The sequence below is a fragment of the Cibotium barometz genome, chromosome 55 (assembly GCF_041138505.1).
Source record: "Cibotium barometz isolate CiBa-2024 chromosome 55, ASM4113850v1, whole genome shotgun sequence".
Taxonomy (NCBI): domain Eukaryota; kingdom Viridiplantae; phylum Streptophyta; class Polypodiopsida; order Cyatheales; family Cibotiaceae; genus Cibotium; species Cibotium barometz.
Window position 1 is genome coordinate 12,754,317 of NC_141100.1, and position 13,308 is coordinate 12,767,624.

Sequence of the window (13,308 nt, forward strand, 5' to 3'; positions counted from 1 at the left end):
AATGGGCGAACCCTTCATCTCAATGATGCTTCTTTCCAAATAACATGAATTGTTGTCAGAATCTTTATACAACTTGAAGAATTAATCCCTCATAACAAAGTCTTTAACTTAAAACAAATTGACAAGTTCAAGCATAGCATAAAGAGATAGAAATTAAAGTAAACATCACCATGGATTGAATCTCCCCCTCTGCCTAAGTGGCTCCTCCTTCCTTATGAGAGTATTTTAATCATATATTTGCAAAAATAGCCCGTGTAATGAAGGGATATTAGTGAGCACATACATATGGGGGATATGCCTAGGCACATGGGGCCTAGGGGAATTTGCACATATGTTGTGTAGAACATATGGGGGCCTTGGAACTATAAAAGGCACCAGCCCTAGGATATTGTACCCTTTTGACACCTTTTTGACATATTACCATTTTGGTCATTTTCTTACCTAGAGCAAGCTCCCATGGCTAATTCATGGTAGTCATTCTCCTCCCTGCATTACATTGCTTCCCCTTCTTTTCTACCTTGCTCAAAAAATGTTACTCTTTTCCCAAAACGTTATTCTTGAATAACCGTTACATATCGTAACTTCCAAGATCCCAAGAAATTCATCATACATTCCTACCACCTTATAATTCCGACTTAGCACATATCCGACTTACTAAATATCTGACTAAGCACATATCCGACTTAGCACATATCCGACTTACTACATATCCGACTTAGCAACATTCATCTCCTAAGAGAACTATGCCTTCAACACATGGCACGCCCCGGTGGTAGATTTCGAAGAAATCTGACTCGGATCTACATATCCCTTGATCAGCTCAAAATGGCAGACAAAAGTAAAATCATGCTGCTTCATCAAATAGTCTGGTCCACCTCCTTCACAACATCAGGTTCAGCAACCTGAACATCCTTGTCTGTTGCTACTACATCCACACTTTGTAATGAAACTGGTTCCTTGAACTGCTTAGCAACCTGTATCTGCTCTGCACCATGCATCTCTACATCAGGCACGGTCTACAACTATCTCAGCTGATTTTGCCAACAAACCTGCAACTTGTGTCTTGAAACTCTGGTTCTTCTCCCGTTCCTGTACTTTTTGCACTGAAGGTGCTCTCCATAAAGTATTGATCATCACTCTTAGTGGGCATGCAGTCCCCAAATTAAAAAAACTCCGAGCCGGTAAAGTCTGATTAAGCAACTTTCAACACATTACAATTCAGTCAAACAAACCCTGACAAAAGCTTCAGCAAATTTCAAGCTCTGCAACAACTGATCAAAACACCTTGTGCCAACAATTAAGCTTCTTGGCATCATCTCAACACCTATGTTCTGCCTTAAGAACATCCATCTCTGTGCTATGTTAATTTCTGGTGAGTCGGATCTGACTTCCTCAACATGTACCAAAGTTGAAACTGGCCAATCAAGATGTGGTGGTTTCCCTTGAAACTTCTTCAGCCTAAAACCATTGATTGGCTTCTCGACCCTTGTTCCAAAGACATCACTTGAAGCTTTATTATCCTTCAAAGCTACAGCTTCTACCCATTTAGTATAATAGTCTGTTGCAACCAAAATATACCTGCATCCTTTCCTTGTTGTAGGCTTAACAGGTCCCACAAAATCCATCCCCCACTTCTGGAAAGGCTCTAGTGGGCAGAATAGGATGATCTGACATTCCATCCTTATTATCTAGCTGACCAGTCTTTTGACATATGACACACCTCTTAGCATACTCATGTGCATCCTTCAAAACTGTGGGCCACCACAATCTAGCATGGAGAATTTTCTTTCCTGTTATATCTCCTGAGCAATGTCCACCTGCTGCACCAGAATGTGCTTCTTGAATAACAGCATTATGTTCAAAATCTGGGATAGTGTCGTCAGTCAAAAATATCAATAATTGGTCATACCAAGAATCCGACACAGCAGCCTCTTTGAATGAGATTTGCACCTGCTTGCTGTAAAAATTCTTTTGAATGCTAAAACATGGATTAGAGAGTGTGGAAAATTGGTTTTGATCCACCTCAACTATCAGAGAATCCCCATTTTGATCCATGGGATCACTTTCAAAGTCATTTTCAGCCATGAGAGTTGGAATAGAATGTTGCAAAGAATCAACATCAAACATGTTAGCTTTGTTTTCATTTGTTTTGCATTAAATTGGAAAATTTTGGCATTCAAGGTGACTACCCTGATCTGAATTTTGCTGATTTTAAGCCCCAACTTGCTGAGATTGAGCATGGCTCATCACTTTCTCATCACCTTGCATCATTAGGTCAAGGAAACTTACAAAAAGGATGGGTTTTGCAACATCAAAGGGCTCTCCAACATCAAAGAGATCATCACATCCCTCATCAATTGAAAGTAAAAACTTCTCAATGTCATCATGCTCATCACAATCATGCATTTGATGCATATGATTATCATCATGAACAAGATACCCACTTTTGGCATCAACATCATCACAAAAATGAAGAAAACTATGTATGACATCATCTTCATCATGAACATCAACCTCAACATCAAAAACAACATCAAACACTTCATCAACATGCACATCCACCTTGTCATGATCTGCTGATTTGCATAAAATTTAAATTTTAGGACATTCAGAGTTACTTCTCTGATTTGAAATTTGATGCATTTCAGCCCCATCTTCATGATCTTGGGCATCATTTGAGACCTGCCCTTCACCTTGTAGCACTAGGTGAAGGAAACTTGCAAAAAACATGGAATTCTCAAATTCAAAGTATTCTCTTTGAGAGCTTTGAAGTGAAATCTGATTTGATTCCTTCACCTTGTAGCACTAGGTGAAGGAAACTTGCAAAAAACATGGAATTCTCAAATTCAAAGTATTCTCTTTGAGAGCTTTGAAGTGAAATCTGATTTGATTCCATTTTTGAAAATTCAGAGTTGGAGTTTTGTGATGCAAAAACATTGCTCATGCACATGATTTCATCATCATCTTGGTTGTTGGCGTGTGGTGAAGAATTTTCCCATTTGGTTGAATGCCTGATGTTGGCTTGGGGGTATCTATGGGTTCTTGGTGGCATCTTTGGCTCACTCCCACTTGTACTCCCTTTCCCTCAATCATCGACACTCCCATTGGGTATCCCCACTCATCATCGTCATCACTTGATTCACTCTCAAACTCATCTTCATAACTCTCATGAAATGCTTCACATGCTTTTTGCAATCTAGCTACCCGCTTAAGGCTTGAACAAGTTTTCTTCTTCCTACCCTCATGCTTTTCACAATATACATATGCATCATCAAGAACCTCTTCAAAGGCTTCTAGCTTCTCTCTAGCTCTCTCCATCTTTTCACAAGACCCATTTTTGGATGCATATTTGAACTTTGAAATGATTTTGTGAAGTTTGGCGCTCATGGTTATGCCTCATGTAAATCAAACACTTCTTTTTCTTCTTTTTACCCATATTTGAAGTTAGAAATTAGATAGCTATGTGAGCTCTCATATTCAATGCACCACACCAAATAGAGCCCATATGTATGCTTGGAATGGAGAGCTGCGGTGCTATACCGAGATCCACCCCACTCATGACAAATAGGTGCTCAAACATTGCTAAAAACTTTCTAAAATTAGAATTTGAGGTGTTTATTATGCAAAATCTGAATGATGGCTTACTTGGAACACGTCAACCTCCAATGTGAACTAGCACTTTGAATGAGGAATTCCACCATCCCATCCAAGGATATGCAGATTCTGATTCTGTTGCACCTACAGATTCTGATTCTGCTGCACTTACAGATTCTGATTCTGCTCCACCTGGCTGCAGGTTCTGAGTAGTCTGCTCTGCAAGATCAGAGCAGTCTGCAGAATCAGAGCAGTTTGTATAAGAGGTTCAAAGCAGTCTGAATGCACAGACAGAACTTTGACAGAGCAAGGTCACACAAGAGATAAAACCCTAAAAATCTGCTTCATTCTCCTCCCTGCATTACATTGCTTCCCCTTCTTTTCTACCTTGCTCAAAAAACATTACTCTTTTCCCAAAACGTTATTCTTGAATAACCGTTATATATCGTAACTTCCAAGATCCCAAGAAATTCATCATACATTCCTACCACCTTATAATTCCGGCTTAGCACATATCCGACTTACTAAATATCTGACTAAGCACATATCCGACTTAGCACATATCCGACTTACTATATATCCGACTTAGCAACATTCATCCTAAGAGAACTATGCCTTCAACAGAGGCCCATATCTCCTAAACCATGTATCCGATGAAGGCACTATAGGGCTCATTGAAAAGTTGACATCGAACTCTTTCACTTTAGACTTGGCCGTCCAAAGTCCAAATCAATCATTTTGGCCTCTGACCAGCAGCCTCAAAATTTGACTTAGACATCGAGGCAAAAAACAGTCCAAAAACCACAAAAAATCACAAAAAACAGCGCGAAAACGACGACGAACCATATTCGGGCTACTTTTTAAGGGTCTAAATGACAAAATCACGGACGACTCAGGGAAACAAAGTTGTAGTACTCAAAAATATTACAACTCCCTCGTACAGAGTTTTTCAAAATTCCTTTCGGAACACCCTAAAAAATGTGTTACGAAACATGGAAAAAATTCTTGATTTTTTTTTGTCTTGAGAGTGATGGAAAATAGGTTTTAGTACCTCCTCTTCCATCTGAGAAGTTACTAGCATACACTTTTTTTCTGGAAAATTATCTCTAAGGTCGCTTGCGTGCGTATAGTGCCTAAGCTAATTAGGGCGAACGGACACCCATTTGACCCAACGTAGAGAACACCAAGCCTCTTGAGGCGGGCTGTGAGAGAATATAAAAAGCAAAAAAAAAAAACCCTACTTTTGCTCACACCACTAAGGATCATTTAGGCATTTCGACATGGCCACGATAGAGGGATTGCCAGGGATCACACAAGGAATGAATCCAATGGCTGACATCTTCGAGCCATTGAGTTCTATGCCGAAAATGCACCTCACATTACCATTGGCTATGCCTATAACAAGGGTGTCATCGGGTTTTACACCTCCTATCACTTCGATCCCACCGGGCTTTGGTCCCTTACCTAACATTCCCACAAATCCTATAGGTACCAACCCTTTCTTGGATGCCCACACCCTGGACATACTGACTAGTTTAGGAAGGGGGGTAGCCCAAGGACTTAGTGGGTATCTCCCAACAAAAGCACTCACATACAGCCTCAGTGACTCATACAGAAATACGACCGTATAAATTTTCAAAATTATGGGCAAATACAACAGAACAACAAACCCTGTTCAATTCATTCAAATGTTTGAACAGAGATGTGAAGCCTTTGGAAATCCCAACTGTCCCACCAAAGTACATGTGTTGAACGGGAGGAAAGCTAGTTGATGGTTCATCACATTGATGCTTGCGATCAAGACCAACTTCAAAACCTTGAAATTAGCCTTTATACATGGCTTTTTTAGACAAGGTGATCGGTGGAGTGCAGCAGCAGAACTCTATTCAATTGAGCGTCAACCAAATGAATCTATTAGAGATTTTATCCTTCGGATAAAACTCTTGGACTCACAATGTGAGTCATGGGAAAAATTAAACGATTCTCAATTGAAGAGATGTTTCATCATGGGCTTGAAGAATAACATCTTACACAACTTGATCATTGTATCCAATTTGGCAACATTCGATCAATGTTGTAAAGAAGCAATATGTTTAGATGACAACATGCTGAAAGATGATCATGCTACGAGGTGTTCCTCATCTAAACCAAGTGAAGCAATGGCAAAAGAAAGATCGATCTCGGAATTGACAGTCCCCAAATTCTATGTAGCCTTGCTTAAAACCTTCCAATCAACATCTCTAAGAGAGAATGAACTCCTTCAAAACTAGACATCCTTAATGCCTCTACAAGTGAGGAACGAAATGCCTTGTGTGTTGAGTGCAATCACTATAACCATCCCAATCCCCATTGTGCATATACAAGGCACCTGCTTTTCTATACTGCATGTATTGTGCATATACAAGGCCCTTGTTTTTTCTATACTACATATATTATAAAACTTTTGACCATGATATTGAAAAGTGTCCCGCTTTATCCACAATTGACTCAAAACCTCCATCTCCTGTGCACCAAACAGAAATAGTCCAAAGGGTAGAAATGGCAGTTACTTGAACACTTCAGTGTTTCTATTGTTGTGGACCTCACAAGGTGACAGACTGCACAGTTTGGAATACTTCCATGTCCATAGTCACTGACACTTTGTGACCCATGTGTGAATAATATGGCATTGATCATATGTTCCAAGATTGCCTAAGATGAGTTGCTTCAATATGCAACTTGCCTCACAAAATATAACTCTTAATATCTTAAGTGTACAAAACAAGCAATTGTCCACGGTACCCTTGAATGTGCTTACACGTTTACAAGCGAAGGCACAAGAAACAATCAAAAGGAAAATAAAAGACAATACCTCAACATGGGTAGAAGAACATGCTTTAAAGCAAAACCCAAAAGAAAAAGCAAAACCTTCTAAAACCAAGAAAGAAAAGGGACAACAAACTATTGAAACCAAAGGCGAATTAAAAGACAGGAAAAAGGAGCCTGTGGAGGACATAAACCCAAAAGGGACATAAACCCAAAAGAACCAAAAGCTACATATGATGCAGGAGCATCCACCTCAAAGGCCACCACACAAACCACAAAACCCATATGTGCGACACAAGGTACAAAATCCCAAAAGAAAATTCAATCTCGTCGCATGGGCAAACATGATGGAATGTTTTACAAGGTCACCAATTGTAATTGAGCCTCATAATGCCAATCCTAAAAAAGCAACCAAAAAACAAAGCCCAGAGGAGTACCACTTCCCCTTTCAAGAGGAAGACATACTCTCTATAGAAGAGTCATTTGAGACATACTCTCTATAGAAGAGTCATTTGAGACAGATTTCACGAACTATACACTTGAGAAAGCACATGAGGAATTAAATAATTCCCTTACAAGATTAAACAGTCTCTTAAAACCTTATTTGGAGGAATGTTCTTCTCTCATCATGATGAAGCCAGCATCACATCAGCACTTGCACCTTTAAGGGCTCAACATGAGCTATACCAAGACATAAATAACTCCATAAAATAGGACTATGAAGATTCACAAGTTTCCAAACAGACCTCATTAAGAATTGTCAGAGGGCCAAGTGTGCCATTGTATGCATTGGGTACTCTTGAAAAAGTTGAGAGCAAAATAGAGGATGAAAGTGAATGGGAATATGAAACACAAACAAGATCTGAAGAGCTGAAACAAAAACTAAAACATCCATGGTTCCTTTAGAAGATTCTATCATGGTATTGTTGGATTTCCCTACAGGCAATGATATTAAGAGCAAACGTGCATTGATTAGCCCTCGCGCTAGTCATAACATCATGACAATAGACACTTGGGTGTCATTGGGACAACCTAAACTCATCCCTACAGACAATAGTCTTGCAAGAGGAGCCAATGGAAAAACATTAAAGTTCCAGGTTACTTTAACTACACTACTCAAACAATCGATGGTGGCGATATGGAATTCACATTCCATGTTACCCTAGATTCCCTTGAGTATGATGTCATCCTTGGTGGAACTTGGATAGGTGAATCGTTGTATTCAATAGATGAATCCATGCAAATAGTCAGCTTGAACACTTCTGCACAGGCAATGTACAATTGCTATTATGGGAGGAAGAGACCTTGAAGGAGCTAGAACTTCCAACATATCTTACTGAAAAGATCCCTAGGATTCTGGTTGGATTGGAAATTTTCCATAAAATCACCATAGCGTTATCCAACATGAGAACACAATCTCATGACCCTTGAGCTATGGGATTTGTTAAGTAAACCAACACTCACAACCCATCCATAAAGAATAAACTTTACACAAGACTTGAACATGCCGTGTTTGGGATACTTTGAACATACAATGTATATTGAAACTAACCCCCTTACTTGCAAGTTTTTTGTGGTTGAGTATGTGTTGGAAGCAGATTTGATCTTGGGGCATAAATGGACTATTGCTGCCCAAGAACCACTGTGCTTTGCTAGTGATAGAGTTATCATGATAGTCAACGATAAAAAGTTGACAATACCATACTGTAAGAAAGAGGATCCAATTTCTATGATGCTGAACGAAAAAAGTTATAAGCCTCTTCTCGACAGACGCCCCTCTACACAATTACCTACCATCTACACCTACAATCGACTCCATTAGAGCATCTACTCCTTCAACCCCATCCTCATCTATGAAGTTTGATGCCAAAACCTCACAATCAACAGCTATTCCTGAAGAAGTTCCCACAGCTCAACCTTCTATCTCTAACAAGGAACTCAAAGGAAAAGCCCTGGAGTCTATGCATCTTCATCAACAAACCTCACCAAAGGAGACAACCACATGCTGGAAGGCCTCGTCTATCGGGACAGCCACTCCACAAGAGACTCTAGCCTCATCATCATCAATAAAGCCCATGAGTCTCAAACTTGCAGCCTCCACAGCGCCAACCAAAGTCAAGGAGGGCCCCAAAACTCAACCCAAAAGAAAACTCCACCAAGACAACCACAATCAAGGTATCTTAATAGTATCAAGATGTGGGTGGAGAAGCAACTACTTGTAGCTCAAGGTTATTATGAAGGTGCCAATCAAATTTGGGCGTCTCGATAGTCAAAGCCTCTTCCTCAGCGTAGCACTCAAAAGCCAAGGAAAAAGAAAAGTACTGCACAACACCATCCCCACAAAAGCCTATGTGAGTTCCTCAAAGAATTCCACCAAGTCAACAAGTGTGGGTACCAAAAATACTACTGCAAGCACAAGGGTAATACCAAAGAAATGCCAAAACTTTGATCCCCAAGCGATTCACAAAGTCCCCTAAGCTTGCACAAAAAGGAAGCCTCAGCACACACCAAGCACATCAGCCCACCAGTTTATAATGTTCATTAAAGATGGGTGCCTGTGCAGTTGCTTCAATAACAAGGATACTATGATGGTAATCCCAGTTTATAATGTTCATCAAAGATAGGTGCCTGTGCAGTTGCTTCAATAACAAGTATACTATGATGGTAATCCCATCATATGGTTGCTAAAATCGAACAATGTGAAGAAAGCCTCACCATCGACTTCAACCCCAACAGCTTCACCTAAAGTTTAACAAGAATGGAGGCCCAAGCAACAACAAGAAAATCACTCAACCACTCTCGTCATCTACACAAGAGCTTGTGTTTTCGTCATCTACACAAGAGCTTGTGTTTTCAAGCAAACAACCAACAGTCCTACCTACTGCCTCGACAACATTTGCGCAATAAATTCAAGAATCAATACCCACATCTGTAAAACGGAGACTTATGAGCGCATCAAGAACAAAATAACAAAGCTCTTGTCACCCCTCTGGATGTGAGAAATAAGTGCACAAGAACTGTTGCTTGCAAGTCATGTCTTGGCTGACCCATAAAATCAATTAAAATAAAAAACCATCGAGGTCAAAACCTACAGCTACACGGAATTCCATCTCACGAAATTACCCTTTACGGAATTCCATCTCACTGAACTACACTGCATGGAATTCCATCTCACAGAATTACCCTTCACAAAATTCTAGTTCACGACCTGCACTTTCACGGAATTCCATCTCATGAAATTACCTCTCACAAAATTCATTTTCATGGAATTACCTCACAGAATTCCATTTCACAAAATTCTAGTTCACGGCTTACACTTTCACGAAAACACCATTTCACGGGATTAACTTTCACAGGTTTAGGCCATTTCACGGAATATCCCTTCATGGCCAAAAAACTTGCAATCTCACGAGTTCAGGTTTCTCACGAATTACAGTCTCACGGCTTAAGAACCCGCACTTTCACAGTTTAAGCCTCATCATGGATTAATCCATCTCATATGTTAACACTTTTCCAACGATCTTCAATAGCCATTATATATTTGTTAAGCTTATTGCTTACTATTATTTTGGCTAAATTAATGTAGTAGCTGCTCCATGAGTACATATCCATACTCATGCATAGGAGAACATTTGCACCAAAGAGCTCACCATCACTAACTTCTAGGTACATCTCTCGACGGGGGGCCATGGTGGGCGAAAGCCTGGTCAATTGTACAACCCATCGCTTGGAATTTTCCTTCAAATTACAAACCTATCCAAACGATGCCACCATCTTCACAAATTAATGATCTTCAATCCTTAGTGAAGATATCTATATTAGTCTCGCAAGTTGACGTAATTCTTTCAATCCTCCAACAAGTGGCTACTTCCACACAGAGCAGTTCAATAAGAGTCTCTATGACTCAAGTCTTGTACTCCATGTATATTTGCTTGAGCACGTAAATATACATAAAAACATAAAAAGCACATGGGTAGAAGAAGACGGGAACATGCCCTACTCAACAACATTTGACAAGAATCCTGTCACACTAAGGGACATCATTGAAGGCCAATGATGAATGTCGCTTCAATGTCTCAAATGAGGAATTGAGAATCACAATTCATTCTGATTAAGTCTACATTCCTCCACATCCTTCCCTCTCTTCTCTCCCATTATTAACATCTCTTAGTGTCCCCACTAACAAAAATCACATGTAACATTGCTTATGATTGCCAAAAACAAAGTGAGCAAAAAGCCCAAAAAAAACATGATCATAAAAAATATAAAAATAAAATCATTCACAAAAAACCCCACCCCACCCCCATCCCGTTAGGATTTCCCAATAAACCACTAACCTTTTTATTCACTAACTAGCTTTTCTTGTTCCTTCCGGAGGAACAAAGATGATTGAGCGGCATCAATCAACATCAAAGCCATCGACAAAGGTTGTCCATTCCCCCCACACAAACGTCTTCAACGCGATCACGAGGACGTGATCACCATCAAGAAGGGGGGATGTTAACCCAATTATAGGGTTAACACGATCTACTGCCATTATCTTACATCAAGGAGTTACGATAGATACACCAAAGGGTCACACATTCAAGATATGAAGCAATGGTGTTTGAAGCTACAACTTGGATGGGCACCCGTAATGGTGTGACGGAGTATTTATGGTGATTCCCGCTTCAAGAGTGTGTGGTAGAAAGATAGGATGAAGTCCTAAGTGATGTACTTCATGGATATATTATGAGAGTAGTCGTTGTAATAGCATTAGGCCTCTTATGAGCCTAAAGTACCCGGTCGGCCACAATTTAAGTGAATGTGAACACTTATGAGCCTAAAGTACCCGGTCGGCCACAATTTAATTGAATGTGAACACTTATGGCCATGTATATAAGTGAATTTCCCTCATAATACAACATACTCTCCCATTGTGTGATTGAGTCTTGCTCTTGCTAATCCTCTTGCTAATCTCTCTCCCGAATGCATGCTAGTGAGTGTGTGTGAGTGAAGTGAGATGAGAGGAGGGACGAGTACCCGTAGTGCAACGCAACGGTGTGATAACACTCGCGGGAGGCGCGGTGGAATTGCTTCTCAAGGAGTTGTAGAGCTTGGAGACCTCAAGGGTTACAAGCTCAAGGAGTTGTAGAGCTTGGAGACCTCAAGGGTTACAACGCAACGGTGTGATAACACTCACGGGAGGCGCGGTGGAATTGCTTCTCAAGGAGTTGTAGAGCTTGGAGACCTCAAGGGTTACAAGCTCGGCCATTGGAAAGATCCTCGTCACGACAATTGCGGTTCACCGGGTAATTTCTTTTTGGATGTGTTTTAAGGAGGGTTAGGGTGAGCCATAATAGTATACTACTCCATGCTAATGAGTGCAACCCTAGGTACCCTTCATTGCATTGGTATCAGAGACACCTATGAACATAGACCTAAGTTCATAGCATTAGATGCATCAGGCTATTCTAGGATTTTCTATTTATGGAGATATTGCTGATTACGACCACTACTCCTAGTATTCATAGCATTCCCAATAGTGTTCGTGTGGATAGAGTTCATGTATTTGAGCAATCAGGGATAGTTTATGAGAGTAGTGATGATTTTTCTCACGTTAGACGTTAGACCTCGTAGGAGAGGTAGGATTGTGCATATGGATCTAGAGAGCTTTGTATTTGATTTGGAAATTTTCCTAGATCCAGTGAGAGTAGAGAGTTGGGATATAGGTTATACATGGATTCCATTGATGGACACAGACCATGATCATGATGATGACTTTAGAGATTGTAAGGATGACATGGTTAGTGATTTGATGGATGCTGCCACTTTCTTCTCATGTCTGGAGATACTTTCAATATTCAGTGATGATGATGCGTATGGTGATTCTATTGATTATGCTTTTAATTTGGAGGATCACACATATTCACACATGAGGGTATGTTGCATATTTTGGATTGTGCTTATATACACATTGATACAGTGGATCATGTCCCAGATGATTTCAGCTATGCTATAGTGGATGACGGCATGTATTCACATGAGTTCCTATACGATGCTGATTTTGAGATGTGTTTCTTTGACACGGGATCTTGAAATATTTTTTGATGAATAATACAAAACTCACAAATACAACAAGACTAAACCATAGAATTGAATTGAATTCGACAATATAAGTGTAAATTGAAATAAAAACAAGAAATTGAGTAGACATCACCTTGTACATAGTATTGGGTCGAATCTCCGCCCCAAGAAGTGTTGAGATCCTCCAACTTCTTGGATATTTATGCTTTATTCATAAAAATAGCCCACATGCTAAAATAGTGGCAAGCTTATGCATGTGCTTGCCTTTACAAAAATAGAAGTTTCTTTAACCAAAAGCTAAGATAACTTCTAAACCACTAAAGAAAAAGCATATAAAGAACCCCAAGGGCTAATTTAGGTACAACAAATCAATAAGTCCACGCCCAAATATAACAAAAGTGGGCGGCCAACGATGATACAAAATCTTGTAGTAGTAGATACCATGACCAAATACCAAAAATGAGAAAAACCTTCCCGGTAATTACTCATGCCAAATCACTACCATCATGTCCTAGCCATTATAGCTTACAAGCACAAAGCCCGTCAATATCACCAACCTACACACATTGTCTATTCAAACACATTACACATTAGAAACACATGATAAAGTTACAAGATAGTACATAAGCATCACTTGGTTCCAGCCATCCCTAATTTCATATGTCCTATACATGGAATATTCAAAATCCTCCAAGTGCCATGCTATGAACATAGTGGTAATTATGTTGAGATATCGAGCTCAACTTGCTATGGCGGACAATGATGAACCACTTGGGTGATAGTTTCCACACTTATGCAAATGGCATGGTTGGTGAGATTATGGTTGATATGCCGCCAGTGGAT